General features: G+C 54.1%; 14 non-coding genes and 2 pseudogenes across 14 annotated transcripts; all 16 read right to left on the reverse strand.

The window, feature by feature from the left end:
* Positions 1-606: 606 nt before the first annotated feature.
* Positions 607-720, reverse strand: LOC140584582 (U5 spliceosomal RNA). Its single transcript, XR_011986544.1, has one exon. It is a non-coding gene; the product is annotated as a U5 spliceosomal RNA (small nuclear RNA).
* A 428-nt stretch (positions 721-1,148) lies between these two features.
* LOC140585118 (U2 spliceosomal RNA) lies at positions 1,149-1,340 on the reverse strand. Its single transcript, XR_011987078.1, has one exon. It is a non-coding gene; the product is annotated as a U2 spliceosomal RNA (small nuclear RNA).
* A 195-nt stretch (positions 1,341-1,535) lies between these two features.
* LOC140584583 (U5 spliceosomal RNA) lies at positions 1,536-1,649 on the reverse strand. Its single transcript, XR_011986545.1, has one exon. It is a non-coding gene; the product is annotated as a U5 spliceosomal RNA (small nuclear RNA).
* Positions 1,650-2,088: 439 nt separating this feature from the next.
* LOC140585119 (U2 spliceosomal RNA) lies at positions 2,089-2,280 on the reverse strand. The gene has a single exon (XR_011987079.1). It is a non-coding gene; the product is annotated as a U2 spliceosomal RNA (small nuclear RNA).
* A 195-nt stretch (positions 2,281-2,475) lies between these two features.
* Positions 2,476-2,589, reverse strand: LOC140584584 (U5 spliceosomal RNA). Its single transcript, XR_011986546.1, has one exon. It is a non-coding gene; the product is annotated as a U5 spliceosomal RNA (small nuclear RNA).
* Positions 2,590-3,024: 435 nt separating this feature from the next.
* On the reverse strand, positions 3,025-3,245 carry LOC140584170 (U2 spliceosomal RNA; annotated as a pseudogene).
* A 6,026-nt stretch (positions 3,246-9,271) lies between these two features.
* LOC140584586 (U5 spliceosomal RNA) lies at positions 9,272-9,385 on the reverse strand. Its single transcript, XR_011986548.1, has one exon. It is a non-coding gene; the product is annotated as a U5 spliceosomal RNA (small nuclear RNA).
* Positions 9,386-9,822: 437 nt separating this feature from the next.
* Positions 9,823-10,014, reverse strand: LOC140585120 (U2 spliceosomal RNA). The gene has a single exon (XR_011987080.1). It is a non-coding gene; the product is annotated as a U2 spliceosomal RNA (small nuclear RNA).
* Positions 10,015-10,209: 195 nt separating this feature from the next.
* LOC140584587 (U5 spliceosomal RNA) lies at positions 10,210-10,323 on the reverse strand. The gene has a single exon (XR_011986549.1). It is a non-coding gene; the product is annotated as a U5 spliceosomal RNA (small nuclear RNA).
* Positions 10,324-10,755: 432 nt separating this feature from the next.
* LOC140585121 (U2 spliceosomal RNA) lies at positions 10,756-10,947 on the reverse strand. The gene has a single exon (XR_011987081.1). It is a non-coding gene; the product is annotated as a U2 spliceosomal RNA (small nuclear RNA).
* Positions 10,948-11,142: 195 nt separating this feature from the next.
* On the reverse strand, positions 11,143-11,256 carry LOC140584588 (U5 spliceosomal RNA). Its single transcript, XR_011986550.1, has one exon. It is a non-coding gene; the product is annotated as a U5 spliceosomal RNA (small nuclear RNA).
* A 447-nt stretch (positions 11,257-11,703) lies between these two features.
* Positions 11,704-11,895, reverse strand: LOC140585122 (U2 spliceosomal RNA). The gene has a single exon (XR_011987082.1). It is a non-coding gene; the product is annotated as a U2 spliceosomal RNA (small nuclear RNA).
* A 195-nt stretch (positions 11,896-12,090) lies between these two features.
* On the reverse strand, positions 12,091-12,204 carry LOC140584589 (U5 spliceosomal RNA). The gene has a single exon (XR_011986551.1). It is a non-coding gene; the product is annotated as a U5 spliceosomal RNA (small nuclear RNA).
* A 438-nt stretch (positions 12,205-12,642) lies between these two features.
* On the reverse strand, positions 12,643-12,834 carry LOC140585123 (U2 spliceosomal RNA). Its single transcript, XR_011987083.1, has one exon. It is a non-coding gene; the product is annotated as a U2 spliceosomal RNA (small nuclear RNA).
* Positions 12,835-13,029: 195 nt separating this feature from the next.
* LOC140584590 (U5 spliceosomal RNA) lies at positions 13,030-13,143 on the reverse strand. The gene has a single exon (XR_011986552.1). It is a non-coding gene; the product is annotated as a U5 spliceosomal RNA (small nuclear RNA).
* Positions 13,144-13,577: 434 nt separating this feature from the next.
* LOC140584171 (U2 spliceosomal RNA) lies at positions 13,578-13,798 on the reverse strand (annotated as a pseudogene).
* Between the last annotated feature and the right edge of the window lie 2,302 nt (positions 13,799-16,100).

A 16,100-nucleotide genomic window follows, 5' to 3' on the forward strand; every position in this document is an offset into this window, starting at 1 on the left:
GAGGAGGGGGTCGTCCCGGCCACTGGAGCCGCCGCTGGGGCCGTCACTGCCGTCCTGGGAGCCGTAGCTGCCATCCTCCAGCTGGGGTGCTCCGGCATCAGCCGTCCCACTCGGAGTGGAGCAAGGCGCAGTGTTCCAGAGGTCCTTCCGCCGTAGTCCAAGACGAGCTGAGCTAAAAACTAGACTAAAAAATAAAATAATAAAAGTGAATAAAAACAAACAAGGGCTGAAAAACACTAAAACAGGATACCAAGGTTCACCCCGTGGCAGCGGCGGTCAGGCCACCTGCTGGGCACGCATTAGGATCCCCTTGGTATCCGCTAAACTAAAAAACACGACGGGTAAAACGGCTAAGAAAAAACGCCAAAAGTTTTAAAAAACTTGATCTTAGCCAAAAGGCCGAGAAGCGATACCCACAAATTGCGCCCCGCCGGGCGCCGGCATGCGGGATGCCGACGGAGCTGGCGCGGCTCAGCCCTCACCAGCCCCTCTGGCAGGTGTCGCCCGGCGAGTCCACGCGTGATCCAGGGAGACCACAGCCGCGCCACCGGGCACCTAACGCCAGCCGCTAAGCCGGGCCCAGTCTTCCTTTGACAGCAGCAGTGCAGCTCTGCTTGGGCAGAGCCTCCAAAAATACCATGAACTCATCGCTATCCCTCTCCACGGAAATCTTTAGTAAAAGGCGAAAGATTTATACGGGATGAAGAGAGACCCGAGTCGATATGGGGCCGCCGCCAAGCCCGTCGCCGTTAGCCGGGCCTGCGTGACGCCCCCGCTCGGAGTAGAATGCCCAGGGGCGTCGCAGCCGCCGTCCTCGGGGCCCCGACTCCTCCCTGTCCTCCTGTCCTCTCAAAAGACAGCAATCATTTTAACAAACATGAGGGGAAATTCAAAAGGCAAAGATGACATCATGCCTTACCTCAGCGCAGCTGTCCACCGCACAAACAGTGTGTCACCTTCCTTTAAAAAAAAAAAAAAAAAAAAAAAAAAAAAAAAAAGAAAAACGGCGGGAAACGGGGGCCACGCACAGACAGGGCCCCCCCCCTCACAGCACTCAGTCTATTAGTCACTCACTCACTCACTCAGTCAGTCAGTCAGTCAGTCAGTCAGTCAGTCAGTCAGTTCTGCCTTTCGACAACAGGGGGCAGTAGAGGTGCACCATTCCCGGAAGCACTGCAATACCGGGTCGATGCGTGGAGCGGACGGGGCAAGCCCCACTTCCGGCTCCCTGTTCCAAAAATCCGTTTAATATGTGGTCCCCTCCATGGGGGACGTATCAGATATTAAACTGATAAGAACAGATACTACACTTGATCTTAGCCAAAAGGCCGAGAAGCGATACCCACAAATTGCGCCCCGCCGGGCGCCGGCATGCGGGATGCCGACGGAGCTGGCGCGGCTCAGCCCTCACCAGCCCCTCTGGCAGGTGTCGCCCGGCGAGTCCACGCGTGATCCAGGGAGACCACAGCCGCGCCACCGGGCACCTAACGCCAGCCGCTAAGCCGGGCCCAGTCTTCCTTTGACAGCAGCAGTGCAGCTCTGCTTGGGCAGAGCCTCCAAAAATACCATGAACTCATCGCTATCCCTCTCCACGGAAATCTTTAGTAAAAGGCGAAAGATTTATACGGGATGAAGAGAGACCCGAGTCGATATGGGGCCGCCGCCAAGCCCGTCGCCGTTAGCCGGGCCTGCGTGACGCCCCCGCTCGGAGTAGAATGCCCAGGGGCGTCGCAGCCGCCGTCCTCGGGGCCCCGACTCCTCCCTGTCCTCCTGTCCTCTCAAAAGACAGCAATCATTTTAACAAACATGAGGGGAAATTCAAAAGGCAAAGATGACATCATGCCTTACCTCAGCGCAGCTGTCCACCGCACAAACAGTGTGTCACCTTCCTTTAAAAAAAAAAAAAAAAAAAAAAAAAAAAAAAAAGAAAAACGGCGGGAAACGGGGGCCACGCACAGACAGGGCCCCCCCCCTCACAGCACTCAGTCTATTAGTCACTCACTCACTCACTCAGTCAGTCAGTCAGTCAGTCAGTCAGTCAGTCAGTCAGTCAGTCAGTCAGTTCTGCCTTTCGACAACAGGGGGCAGTAGAGGTGCACCATTCCCGGAAGCACTGCAATACCGGGTCGATGCGTGGAGCGGACGGGGCAAGCCCCACTTCCGGCTCCCTGTTCCAAAAATCCGTTTAATATGTGGTCCCCTCCATGGGGGACGTATCAGATATTAAACTGATAAGAACAGATACTACACTTGATCTTAGCCAAAAGGCCGAGAAGCGATACCCACAAATTGCGCCCCGCCGGGCGCCGGCATGCGGGATGCCGACGGAGCTGGCGCGGCTCAGCCCTCACCAGCCCCTCTGGCAGGTGTCGCCCGGCGAGTCCACGCGTGATCCAGGGAGACCACAGCCGCGCCACCGGGCACCTAACGCCAGCCGCTAAGCCGGGCCCAGTCTTCCTTTGACAGCAGCAGTGCAGCTCTGCTTGGGCAGAGCCTCCAAAAATACCATGAACTCATCGCTATCCCTCTCCACGGAAATCTTTAGTAAAAGGCGAAAGATTTATACGGGATGAAGAGAGACCCGAGTCGATATGGGGCCGCCGCCAAGCCCGTCGCCGTTAGCCGGGCCTGCGTGACGCCCCCGCTCGGAGTAGAATGCCCAGGGGCGTCGCAGCCGCCGTCCTCGGGGCCCCGACTCCTCCCTGTCCTCCTGTCCTCTCAAAAGACAGCAATCATTTTAACAAACATGAGGGGAAATTCAAAAGGCAAAGATGACATCATGCCTTACCTCAGCGCAGCTGTCCACCGCACAAACAGTGTGTCACCTTCCTTTAAAAAAAAAAAAAAAAAAAAAAAAAAAAAAAAAGAAAAACGGCGGGAAACGGGGGCCACGCACAGACAGGGCCCCCCCCCTCACAGCACTCAGTCTATTAGTCACTCACTCACTCACTCAGTCAGTCAGTCAGTCAGTCAGTCAGTCAGTCAGTCAGTCAGTCAGTTCTGCCTTTCGACAACAGGGGGCAGTAGAGGTGCACCATTCCCGGAAGCACTGCAATACCGGGTCGATGCGTGGAGCGGACGGGGCAAGCCCCACTTCCGGCTCCCTGTTCCAAAAATCCGTTTAATATGTGGTCCCCTCCATGGGGGACGTATCAGATATTAAACTGATAAGAACAGATTTTTTTTTTTTTTTTTTTTTCCAATACTTTATTTAACAGTTCTGCACACACATTAACACAAGCAATTTAAGACATTGAATAAAAACCACACTTTTAAAACATGGCATTGTCAACACGGAATATTAAAACAACCTCTTCCTGCAAAAACAGTACTCATCATAAAGCAACATAACAACAATGTAAAAGGTTGAAATTTTCCAAGTTATACACATCAATGCCTGTACAACCAAACATTAATTATATATATTAAAATAGAATTAAACAAGCAAAATATGCAGAACTATATATAAACAATACAATCAACAATTAAAATTACAAACAAATAACCTTTAATTACATTGATATGGCCATTTATACAAATAAAATGTCACCTCAAATGCAAGTCATTAAAAAGTTAAAACCTTAAAAGAGGAACAGACCCGCAGACCTCAAACTTCAAACACAAGGGTCGGGTTAAAACAGGGTTATATACCATCCTCACACACATAAAATCTGTGACTTCGGGCATAAAATACGGTTAATCACAAACACAAAGCACATCAAACAAGTTAAAATGTTAATAAATAATGTTAATATTAATAAACACGTGCTAAAAGTGATCAACCAGTAGTGCACAATAAGTTCTGTACATGCAATTATTTAAAAAAAAAAAAAAAATAAATAAATAAATATTTAAAATACAACACACGCACAAAAACCAAGCACACTTACCTAAAACCCAAAGTACCTTCTGTGTGCTCCAGAAAGGTGCGTCATGTCCACCCTGTAGAATGGAGCGTCACCACCTAAACAACACGGGGCTAAAGCCAAAAGAGGCCCTTCCACCTCTCCTTGGCCTCGTGATAGCCCCGCTGGATGACGTCAGTCTCCATCCTGAAACCCAAGTCGGCCCGGATTTTACGGAATACCCCTTGTGCCTCCAGATGAACCCCTCTGCGGATGAGCGCGGTCCTGGCATTCCACAGCTCTCGCTTGGTAATGCTGACCAGCAGCCACATCCAGGGGCCGAAGGGGTTATGGAGGTTGGGGTCCCACCCCTTCAACACCTTGTCGTAGGTCAGACCGGGCTGCAGGTCCACACGTCCACACAGGCCCGCTACCAACCCCCAAACTCTCTGTGCATGCCCACAGTCCCAAAACACGTGCCTGATGGTCTCATCCTCGCTGCACTCGGGCCTGGGGCAGCGGGGGTGTCTGGTCAGCTTATGCCTATGTAAGACGTCCCTGACTGGCAGCTTACCATGAAGGCACTGCCAGTTCAGGTCCTGCAGCCTGTGATCCAAACCCTTAGGCTGGATTCTCGCCCATGTGCCTTCCTCCAGGCCCAACATGGCCCGAGTATCCCTATGACCAAGCAAAGCACTGTAAAGCGCTCTATGCTTGGTCAAGGCCTCTGTCTTGACACCTGCCGGAAAAGACTTACTCCACTTGACAGCGTGGCTGTAGTGGGCCGGCAGGGTCTCAGCCTTGGGGCCGAGGTTGGTCCACGACGCCACCAGACGTCTCATGGGGAGAGCCAGCCACAGACGCACAAAGTGCTGATGGGGGTGCTCGAGGGGAGCTGCCAGGCGCGCGCAGAGCTGCGAGAAGAACAGGCAGTCAAGCTTGAGAGGAAAGTCAATAACATCCCTCCCCCCACTGTCCTTTCCGAGATACATCACTTCCCTACGCACGTACTCATACCTGCCCCCCCAGACGAGGTTGAAAACGTCCTTCGTCAGGCCTCTGCGCATGAAGCGGGGCAAAGGGTACACATGTGCAAGGTAGAGCAGGGTGGGAAGAATATCCGCTTTTAAGGCTAAGACCTTACCTTGGAAGGACAGGGACCTGGACTTCCACAGTCCGATCTTCCGCCTGGCGATCGCCAACCGCTCCTCCCAGTTCAAACGGGCGGCACCATCCGAAAGGAAGTTGACCCCCAACACTTTGAGAGGTCCGTCACAGAGGGTGAGACCCCCTGCGACGTCCTCCCTCGCCTTCCAGCTGCCGAAATACTTGGCCACCGACTTACTGAGGTTGAGCGTCGCGCCGGAGGCCCTACCGAACGCATGAACAAGGCTCATGGCATGACCGAGAGACTGATCAGAGCAGACGAAAAGGGTGGTGTCGTCCGCGTACTGGGTCAGCCTAACAGATTTCCCCCGGCTTCCTGGGATAAGAAGGCCATCGACCCCGGGGTGGGCGCGAATGGCGCACGCCAGTGGCTCTATATAGAGCGCGTAGAGGAGGGGGGAGAGGGGACATCCCTGCCTCACTCCACTCAGCTGGGGCACCAAGTCACTCAGGAAGCCATTGATAACAACATGGCTTCCAACTTCGTTATACAAAGTGTGTAACCACCCCAGATAATTGGGTCCAAAGCCAAACTTACCCAATACTTGAAACAGGAAGCGGTGATCTACCCGGTCAAAGGCTTTCTCCTGGTCCAAGCTGACCAGCAGGAGAGGGAGGTTCCTGTCCTCCACCCAGGCGATGGCGTCGCGGATGAGATGGAGATTCCACGTCGCCGATCGACCCGGTACTCCACACGTCTGATCGCTGTGAACCAGATGAGCCATGGCCTTCTTCAGGCGTTCTGTAAGGGTCTTTGCAATGAGCTTTGTGTCTACACAAAGCATGGTCAGGGGCCTCCAGTTGCCAAGGTCGGCACGATCGCCCTTCTTGTGCAACAAAGAAAGAACCCCTGACCTCATGCTCCTAGTGAGCAAACCCCGGCGCTGAACGTCCTCTACAACCTGCAGTAATTCCGGCCCGAGGACATCCCAAAAGGTGTAATAAAATTCCACCGGGAGCCCATCAAGGCCCGGTACCTTGCGGCGGTTCATCTTGCCAAGCACTGCGGTCAGCTCGGCCAAGGTGATGGGGGCTTCTAAGCCGTCACGAATGTCACTGGGAAGGCAAGGTAAAATGTTGTCTAGGAACCGCTCCCCTACAACCGGGTCCGTATCCCTAACCTTAAAAAGATCACAATAAAACAATTTGGCAACCTCCAGCATGTCTGATGTTGTAGTTACCTTGTTGCTATTTGAGGCACGGAGAGAGACAAAGCTCTTCTCCTCCCGGGCTTCCCTGGCTCTCTGGAAAAAAAAGGCGTTGCACTTTTCATTGTTTTCCAACAGGCACATTTTGTCGCGGAGCATTAGGGCCGAGGCAGCCTGTTCATGCAGGCGCCTCAGCTCACCCTTTATGCCAAGCAGTCGCTCGTGATCGATGGCGCCCCCGTTGTTGTGAGCGGCGTATTCATCCCGCAACCTTCTCTCCAGCTGCAGAATGGAGAATTTCTTCTCCATCCTGCGCTGCTTGCTGTACTGCATGGAGAAGGTTCGGATCCTATCCTTCACACTCTCCCACCATTCAGCCACGGAGGGGAAGGTAGGCTTGTCCTTCTGCCACTCGGAGAAGTGATCTAAAAAAAGGTGTCTAAAATCGCTCTCCTCCAGGATCTGCAGGTTCATTTTCCAATAGCCACCCCCATATTCAGGGGCGTCTATGGAAACAGTGGCCTCCACTGCCAAGTGGTCAGTGGGCCACTGTGGGGAGAGGGACACCTTTTTAAAAACAACGGGGGGTGAGGCTAAAATATAGTCGATGCGACTGCTGGCTCCGCGACTATTGTGCCAGGTGAAGCCCGGCATGCTGGGGTTGCATATCTTAAAACCATCAACAAGTTTAAAGGAACGAATAAAATGGCGAAAGTGCCCAGAGCTGACATCCTGTCTACCCTCCAACGAGATGTTAAAGTCCCCTCCTAAAATCAAGTGTCGATCTGTGACACAGAACGGGGACAACTCTTCAAAGAGAGTTATACGGGACGAGGCCTCCACTGGAGCGTAGACACATATGGCCCGGAGGCGCTGTCCCCTCCATGTGGCGTCCACCCCCAAAACCCTACCTTGAAGAACGGTAAACGATCTTACTTCTTCAAAGGCGCGGTCGCCAAAAAGGATCCCGACGCCTGAGGAGTGGACACCACCTACGCTCCAGTAGGATCTACCCCTCTTCCATTGTCGTGAAAAGAGAGCCTCGTCCCGCTGGTCCCGGAGGTGGACTTCCTGCAGAAAACAAATGCTGAAGGGAGAAGATGCCAGCTGATTAAAAACAGATGTGCGCTTTAAAACGTTCCTCAAACCCCTGACATTCAAGGTGACAATATTAAAATTGGCCATGAAATGTTAAAAAGGTAAAATACAATTACAAACAACACACTAAAATAATAAAAGCCAGCCATTAAAAACAATACCGCATTACTGCCCCCCCTCCTCAGTCAAACCCAAAAGGCCCCCCAGTTCCAGCCCCCCCAGGTACTCCTGTTCATTTGCTTTGTCCTGCACACTACTGTACTCCTGGGGGGGCGCAGGGGACTGTCCCAAGTCCCACACCAGATGGGGGGCCCCCAATGTCGGGGAGGGGGGACTCTCTCGGCCTTGGTCCCCGGCCGCCACTGCTGGCAAGGTGGCAGCCGGAGGGCTGGATGCGTCGGGTTGTGCCTCCCTTCTGCTCTTCTTCCTCCTCCGGGGGGATGCGCCGCTCTTTCTCCTCCTGCTGCTGACACCTGGAGCCAGGACTGGAGACCCCTCCTGCATTGCAGTCACTGTCGCTGGGGCCTCCTCCACCTCGGCCAGGGCATCTCCTCCTGCCCCCGCCGCCGGCTGTTCCTGCCCTGACGTGGGGGCTTGCGCTCCCCCACCACTCTCCTTGCCGACAGCTCTGCTGCCTAACAGAGCGTCGGCGTATGACGTTTTCCGTTGGGGGCAGGAACGAGCCAGATGGTCCTCACCGTTGCAGTGGATGCAGCGACGGGGGCCCTTGCAGTCCCTGGCCATGTGCCCCGGCTCCAGGCAGTTACGGCAGCGCAGGTTGGCGCATCCCTCCAGAGTGTGTCCGAAGCTGTGACACTGTCGGCAGAAGGGAGGCTGTCCGGAATAAAACAAGTAAGCCTTATTGCCCTGTAGATTAAAATAGGCTGGGGGATGACTAAAACCGCCCGCGCCATTAGCGTCCAGGCGCAGGCGGGCCTGGAACTGGCGTCGTCCAGTCCAGATCCCCAGCTCATCCCGAATATCCTTGTGGCCAGGAAGAAGGTCCACATACTTGTTGAGGAACTGGCGGACGGCCTCGGCGGTGATATGAGGATTAAAACAATGTACAGTTATCACTCGCTTGTCGGGCCACCACAGCGGCTCGATGGTATACTGACCCAGGAGAGGGTACTGAGCCCTCTCCTTGCTCCGCTCCAGGACCTTGGAGTAGCTCTCGTCGGTGGACAGGGTGACCTCGAAGAACTGGTGAGGTCCATTCCGCTGCACACAGAGGATGTCCTCCATGCGGAGGCCCAGCTCCCCGAAGGCCACCTCCCGGATGAAGGCCAGGCGGTCAGGGAAGGTGCCCACCTCCCCTTCGGCCCTCCAGCAGAACCGGGCGGTATTACGCAGGCCACCGCCTGCTACCAGCCACGGCCCGCTGAAGGGCTTCCTCGCAGCTCCGCCGGCCGTCGACATCCGGGATGGTCCACCGACGTCGTTCCTGGAGCAGAGTCCTCCTGCCGCCGTGGTCCCGACGTCCGCCGTGGTCCGGCCGCCGTCCGCCAATCCGGGATGAGCCGAGGAATGCTAAACTATAAAAGCAACTAAAAAATAAAAACACCAGTTCACCCGGCAGGGCGGCGGACAGGCCACCAGCCACTGCGGGATCCCCAGCCTAATAAAAACGAAAATAAAAGCAGGGATAAAAGGCTAAAAGGAAGGCACGGGTCGCCCCGTGGCAGCGGCGGTCAAGCCACCTACTGGTCACGCATTAGGGTCACCGTGCCTTCCTCTAAAAAACCCGACGCAGTCCGTTAAAAGCGATAAAAAGAGCGTAAAATCCACTTGATCTTAGCCAAAAGGCCGAGAAGCGATACCCACAAATTGCGCCCCGCCGGGCGCCGGCATGCGGGATGCCGACGGAGCTGGCGCGGCTCAGCCCTCACCAGCCCCTCTGGCAGGTGTCGCCCGGCGAGTCCACGCGTGATCCAGGGAGACCACAGCCGCGCCACCGGGCACCTAACGCCAGCCGCTAAGCCGGGCCCAGTCTTCCTTTGACAGCAGCAGTGCAGCTCTGCTTGGGCAGAGCCTCCAAAAATACCATGAACTCATCGCTATCCCTCTCCACGGAAATCTTTAGTAAAAGGCGAAAGATTTATACGGGATGAAGAGAGACCCGAGTCGATATGGGGCCGCCGCCAAGCCCGTCGCCGTTAGCCGGGCCTGCGTGACGCCCCCGCTCGGAGTAGAATGCCCAGGGGCGTCGCAGCCGCCGTCCTCGGGGCCCCGACTCCTCCCTGTCCTCCTGTCCTCTCAAAAGACAGCAATCATTTTAACAAACATGAGGGGAAATTCAAAAGGCAAAGATGACATCATGCCTTACCTCAGCGCAGCTGTCCACCGCACAAACAGTGTGTCACCTTCCTTTAAAAAAAAAAAAAAAAAAAAAAAAAAAAAAAGAAAAACGGCGGGAAACGGGGGCCACGCACAGACAGGGCCCCCCCCCTCACAGCACTCAGTCTATTAGTCACTCACTCACTCACTCAGTCAGTCAGTCAGTCAGTCAGTCAGTCAGTCAGTCAGTCAGTCAGTCAGTTCTGCCTTTCGACAACAGGGGGCAGTAGAGGTGCACCATTCCCGGAAGCACTGCAATACCGGGTCGATGCGTGGAGCGGACGGGGCAAGCCCCACTTCCGGCTCCCTGTTCCAAAAATCCGTTTAATATGTGGTCCCCTCCATGGGGGACGTATCAGATATTAAACTGATAAGAACAGATACTACACTTGATCTTAGCCAAAAGGCCGAGAAGCGATACCCACAAATTGCGCCCCGCCGGGCGCCGGCATGCGGGATGCCGACGGAGCTGGCGCGGCTCAGCCCTCACCAGCCCCTCTGGCAGGTGTCGCCCGGCGAGTCCACGCGTGATCCAGGGAGACCACAGCCGCGCCACCGGGCACCTAACGCCAGCCGCTAAGCCGGGCCCAGTCTTCCTTTGACAGCAGCAGTGCAGCTCTGCTTGGGCAGAGCCTCCAAAAATACCATGAACTCATCGCTATCCCTCTCCACGGAAATCTTTAGTAAAAGGCGAAAGATTTATACGGGATGAAGAGAGACCCGAGTCGATATGGGGCCGCCGCCAAGCCCGTCGCCGTTAGCCGGGCCTGCGTGACGCCCCCGCTCGGAGTAGAATGCCCAGGGGCGTCGCAGCCGCCGTCCTCGGGGCCCCGACTCCTCCCTGTCCTCCTGTCCTCTCAAAAGACAGCAATCATTTTAACAAACATGAGGGGAAATTCAAAAGGCAAAGATGACATCATGCCTTACCTCAGCGCAGCTGTCCACCGCACAAACAGTGTGTCACCTTCCTTTAAAAAAAAAAAAAAAAAAAAAAAAAAAAAAGAAAAACGGCGGGAAACGGGGGCCACGCACAGACAGGGCCCCCCCCCTCACAGCACTCAGTCTATTAGTCACTCACTCACTCACTCAGTCAGTCAGTCAGTCAGTCAGTCAGTCAGTCAGTCAGTCAGTCAGTTCTGCCTTTCGACAACAGGGGGCAGTAGAGGTGCACCATTCCCGGAAGCACTGCAATACCGGGTCGATGCGTGGAGCGGACGGGGCAAGCCCCACTTCCGGCTCCCTGTTCCAAAAATCCGTTTAATATGTGGTCCCCTCCATGGGGGACGTATCAGATATTAAACTGATAAGAACAGATACTACACTTGATCTTAGCCAAAAGGCCGAGAAGCGATACCCACAAATTGCGCCCCGCCGGGCGCCGGCATGCGGGATGCCGACGGAGCTGGCGCGGCTCAGCCCTCACCAGCCCCTCTGGCAGGTGTCGCCCGGCGAGTCCACGCGTGATCCAGGGAGACCACAGCCGCGCCACCGGGCACCTAACGCCAGCCGCTAAGCCGGGCCCAGTCTTCCTTTGACAGCAGCAGTGCAGCTCTGCTTGGGCAGAGCCTCCAAAAATACCATGAACTCATCGCTATCCCTCTCCACGGAAATCTTTAGTAAAAGGCGAAAGATTTATACGGGATGAAGAGAGACCCGAGTCGATATGGGGCCGCCGCCAAGCCCGTCGCCGTTAGCCGGGCCTGCGTGACGCCCCCGCTCGGAGTAGAATGCCCAGGGGCGTCGCAGCCGCCGTCCTCGGGGCCCCGACTCCTCCCTGTCCTCCTGTCCTCTCAAAAGACAGCAATCATTTTAACAAACATGAGGGGAAATTCAAAAGGCAAAGATGACATCATGCCTTACCTCAGCGCAGCTGTCCACCGCACAAACAGTGTGTCACCTTCCTTTAAAAAAAAAAAAAAAAAAAAAAAAAAAAAAAAAGAAAAACGGCGGGAAACGGGGGCCACGCACAGACAGGGCCCCCCCCCTCACAGCACTCAGTCTATTAGTCACTCACTCACTCACTCAGTCAGTCAGTCAGTCAGTCAGTCAGTCAGTCAGTCAGTCAGTCAGTCAGTCAGTCAGTTCTGCCTTTCGACAACAGGGGGCAGTAGAGGTGCACCATTCCCGGAAGCACTGCAATACCGGGTCGATGCGTGGAGCGGACGGGGCAAGCCCCACTTCCGGCTCCCTGTTCCAAAAATCCGTTTAATATGTGGTCCCCTCCATGGGGGACGTATCAGATATTAAACTGATAAGAACAGATACTACACTTGATCTTAGCCAAAAGGCCGAGAAGCGATACCCACAAATTGCGCCCCGCCGGGCGCCGGCATGCGGGATGCCGACGGAGCTGGCGCGGCTCAGCCCTCACCAGCCCCTCTGGCAGGTGTCGCCCGGCGAGTCCACGCGTGATCCAGGGAGACCACAGCCGCGCCACCGGGCACCTAACGCCAGCCGCTAAGCCGGGCCCAGTCTTCCTTTGACAGCAGCAGTGCAGCTCTGCTTGGGCAGAGCCTCCAAAAATACCATGAACTCATCGCTATCCCTCTCCACGGAAATCTTTAGTAAAAGGCGAAAGATTTATACGGGATGAAGAGAGACCCGAGTCGATATGGGGCCGCCGCCAAGCCCGTCGCCGTTAGCCGGGCCTGCGTGACGCCCCCGCTCGGAGTAGAATGCCCAGGGGCGTCGCAGCCGCCGTCCTCGGGGCCCCGACTCCTCCCTGTCCTCCTGTCCTCTCAAAAGACAGCAATCATTTTAACAAACATGAGGGGAAATTCAAAAGGCAAAGATGACATCATGCCTTACCTCAGCGCAGCTGTCCACCGCACAAACAGTGTGTCACCTTCCTTTAAAAAAAAAAAAAAAAAAAAAAAAAAAAAAAAGAAAAACGGCGGGAAACGGGGGCCACGCACAGACAGGGCCCCCCCCCTCACAGCACTCAGTCTATTAGTCACTCACTCACTCACTCAGTCAGTCAGTCAGTCAGTCAGTCAGTCAGTCAGTCAGTCAGTCAGTCAGTTCTGCCTTTCGACAACAGGGGGCAGTAGAGGTGCACCATTCCCGGAAGCACTGCAATACCGGGTCGATGCGTGGAGCGGACGGGGCAAGCCCCACTTCCGGCTCCCTGTTCCAAAAATCCGTTTAATATGTGGTCCCCTCCATGGGGGACGTATCAGATATTAAACTGATAAGAACAGATACTACACTTGATCTTAGCCAAAAGGCCGAGAAGCGATACCCACAAATTGCGCCCCGCCGGGCGCCGGCATGCGGGATGCCGACGGAGCTGGCGCGGCTCAGCCCTCACCAGCCCCTCTGGCAGGTGTCGCCCGGCGAGTCCACGCGTGATCCAGGGAGACCACAGCCGCGCCACCGGGCACCTAACGCCAGCCGCTAAGCCGGGCCCAGTCTTCCTTTGACAGCAGCAGTGCAGCTCTGCTTGGGCAGAGCCTCCAAAAATACCATGAACTCATCGCTATCCCTCTCCACGGAAATCTTTAGTAAAAGGCGAAAGATTTATACGGGATGAAGAGAGACCCGAGTCGATATGGGGCCGCCGCCAAGCCCGTCGCCGTTAGCCGGGCCTGCGTGACGCCCCCGCTCGGAGTAGAATGCCCAGGGGCGTCGCAGCCGCCGTCCTCGGGGCCCCGACTCCTCCCTGTCCTCCTGTCCTCTCAAAAGACAGCAATCATTTTAACAAACATGAGGGGAAATTCAAAAGGCAAAGATGACATCATGCCTTACCTCAGCGCAGCTGTCCACCGCACAAACAGTGTGTCACCTTCCTTTAAAAAAAAAAAAAAAAAAAAAAAAAAAAAAAAGAAAAACGGCGGGAAACGGGGGCCACGCACAGACAGGGCCCCCCCCCTCACAGCACTCAGTCTATTAGTCACTCACTCACTCACTCAGTCAGTCAGTCAGTCAGTCAGTCAGTCAGTCAGTCAGTCAGTCAGTTCTGCCTTTCGACAACAGGGGGCAGTAGAGGTGCACCATTCCCGGAAGCACTGCAATACCGGGTCGATGCGTGGAGCGGACGGGGCAAGCCCCACTTCCGGCTCCCTGTTCCAAAAATCCGTTTAATATGTGGTCCCCTCCATGGGGGACGTATCAGATATTAAACTGATAAGAACAGATTTTTTTTTTTTTTTTTTTTTCCAATACTTTATTTAACAGTTCTGCACACACATTAACACAAGCAATTTAAGACATTGAATAAAAACCACACTTTTAAAACATGGCATTGTCAACACGGAATATTAAAACAACCTCTTCCTGCAAAAACAGTACTCATCATAAAGCAACATAACAACAATGTAAAAGGTTGAAATTTTCCAAGTTATACACATCAATGCCTGTACAACCAAACATTAATTATATATATTAAAATAGAATTAAACAAGCAAAATATGCAGAACTATATATAAACAATACAATCAACAATTAAAATTACAAACAAATAACCTTTAATTACATTGATATGGCCATTTATACAAATAAAATGTCACCTCAAATGCAAGTCATTAAAAAGTTAAAACCTTAAAAGAGGAACAGACCCGCAGACCTCAAACTTCAAACACAAGGGTCGGGTTAAAACAGGGTTATATACCATCCTCACACACATAAAATCTGTGACTTCGGGCATAAAATACGGTTAATCACAAACACAAAGCACATCAAACAAGTTAAAATGTTAATAAATAATGTTAATATTAATAAACACGTGCTAAAAGTGATCAACCAGTAGTGCACAATAAGTTCTGTACATGCAATTATTTAAAAAAAAAAAAAAAATAAATAAATAAATATTTAAAATACAACACACGCACAAAAACCAAGCACACTTACCTAAAACCCAAAGTACCTTCTGTGTGCTCCAGAAAGGTGCGTCATGTCCACCCTGTAGAATGGAGCGTCACCACCTAAACAACACGGGGCTAAAGCCAAAAGAGGCCCTTCCACCTCTCCTTGGCCTCGTGATAGCCCCGCTGGATGACGTCAGTCTCCATCCTGAAACCCAAGTCGGCCCGGATTTTACGGAATACCCCTTGTGCCTCCAGATGAACCCCTCTGCGGATGAGCGCGGTCCTGGCATTCCACAGCTCTCGCTTGGTAATGCTGACCAGCAGCCACATCCAGGGGCCGAAGGGGTTATGGAGGTTGGGGTCCCACCCCTTCAACACCTTGTCGTAGGTCAGACCGGGCTGCAGGTCCACACGTCCACACAGGCCCGCTACCAACCCCCAAACTCTCTGTGCATGCCCACAGTCCCAAAACACGTGCCTGATGGTCTCATCCTCGCTGCACTCGGGCCTGGGGCAGCGGGGGTGTCTGGTCAGCTTATGCCTATGTAAGACGTCCCTGACTGGCAGCTTACCATGAAGGCACTGCCAGTTCAGGTCCTGCAGCCTGTGATCCAAACCCTTAGGCTGGATTCTCGCCCATGTGCCTTCCTCCAGGCCCAACATGGCCCGAGTATCCCTATGACCAAGCAAAGCACTGTAAAGCGCTCTATGCTTGGTCAAGGCCTCTGTCTTGACACCTGCCGGAAAAGACTTACTCCACTTGACAGCGTGGCTGTAGTGGGCCGGCAGGGTCTCAGCCTTGGGGCCGAGGTTGGTCCACGACGCCACCAGACGTCTCATGGGGAGAGCCAGCCACAGACGCACAAAGTGCTGATGGGGGTGCTCGAGGGGAGCTGCCAGGCGCGCGCAGAGCTGCGAGAAGAACAGGCAGTCAAGCTTGAGAGGAAAGTCAATAACATCCCTCCCCCCACTGTCCTTTCCGAGATACATCACTTCCCTACGCACGTACTCATACCTGCCCCCCCAGACGAGGTTGAAAACGTCCTTCGTCAGGCCTCTGCGCATGAAGCGGGGCAAAGGGTACACATGTGCAAGGTAGAGCAGGGTGGGAAGAATATCCGCTTTTAAGGCTAAGACCTTACCTTGGAAGGACAGGGACCTGGACTTCCACAGTCCGATCTTCCGCCTGGCGATCGCCAACCGCTCCTCCCAGTTCAAACGGGCGGCACCATCCGAAAGGAAGTTGACCCCCAACACTTTGAGAGGTCCGTCACAGAGGGTGAGACCCCCTGCGACGTCCTCCCTCGCCTTCCAGCTGCCGAAATACTTGGCCACCGACTTACTGAGGTTGAGCGTCGCGCCGGAGGCCCTACCGAACGCATGAACAAGGCTCATGGCATGACCGAGAGACTGATCAGAGCAGACGAAAAGGGTGGTGTCGTCCGCGTACTGGGTCAGCCTAACAGATTTCCCCCGGCTTCCTGGGATAAGAAGGCCATCGACCCCGGGGTGGGCGCGAATGGCGCACGCCAGTGGCTCTATATAGAGCGCGTAGAGGAGGGGGGAGAGGGGACATCCCTGCCTCACTCCACTCAGCTGGGGCACCAAGTCACTCAGGAAGCCATTGATAACAACATGGCTTCCAACTTCGTTATACAAAGTGTGTAACCACCCCAGATAATTGGGTCCAAAGCCAAACT

This window comes from Paramormyrops kingsleyae, unplaced genomic scaffold, assembly GCF_048594095.1.
Source record: "Paramormyrops kingsleyae isolate MSU_618 unplaced genomic scaffold, PKINGS_0.4 ups31, whole genome shotgun sequence".
In the NCBI taxonomy this organism is placed as follows: Eukaryota; Metazoa; Chordata; class Actinopteri; order Osteoglossiformes; family Mormyridae; genus Paramormyrops; species Paramormyrops kingsleyae.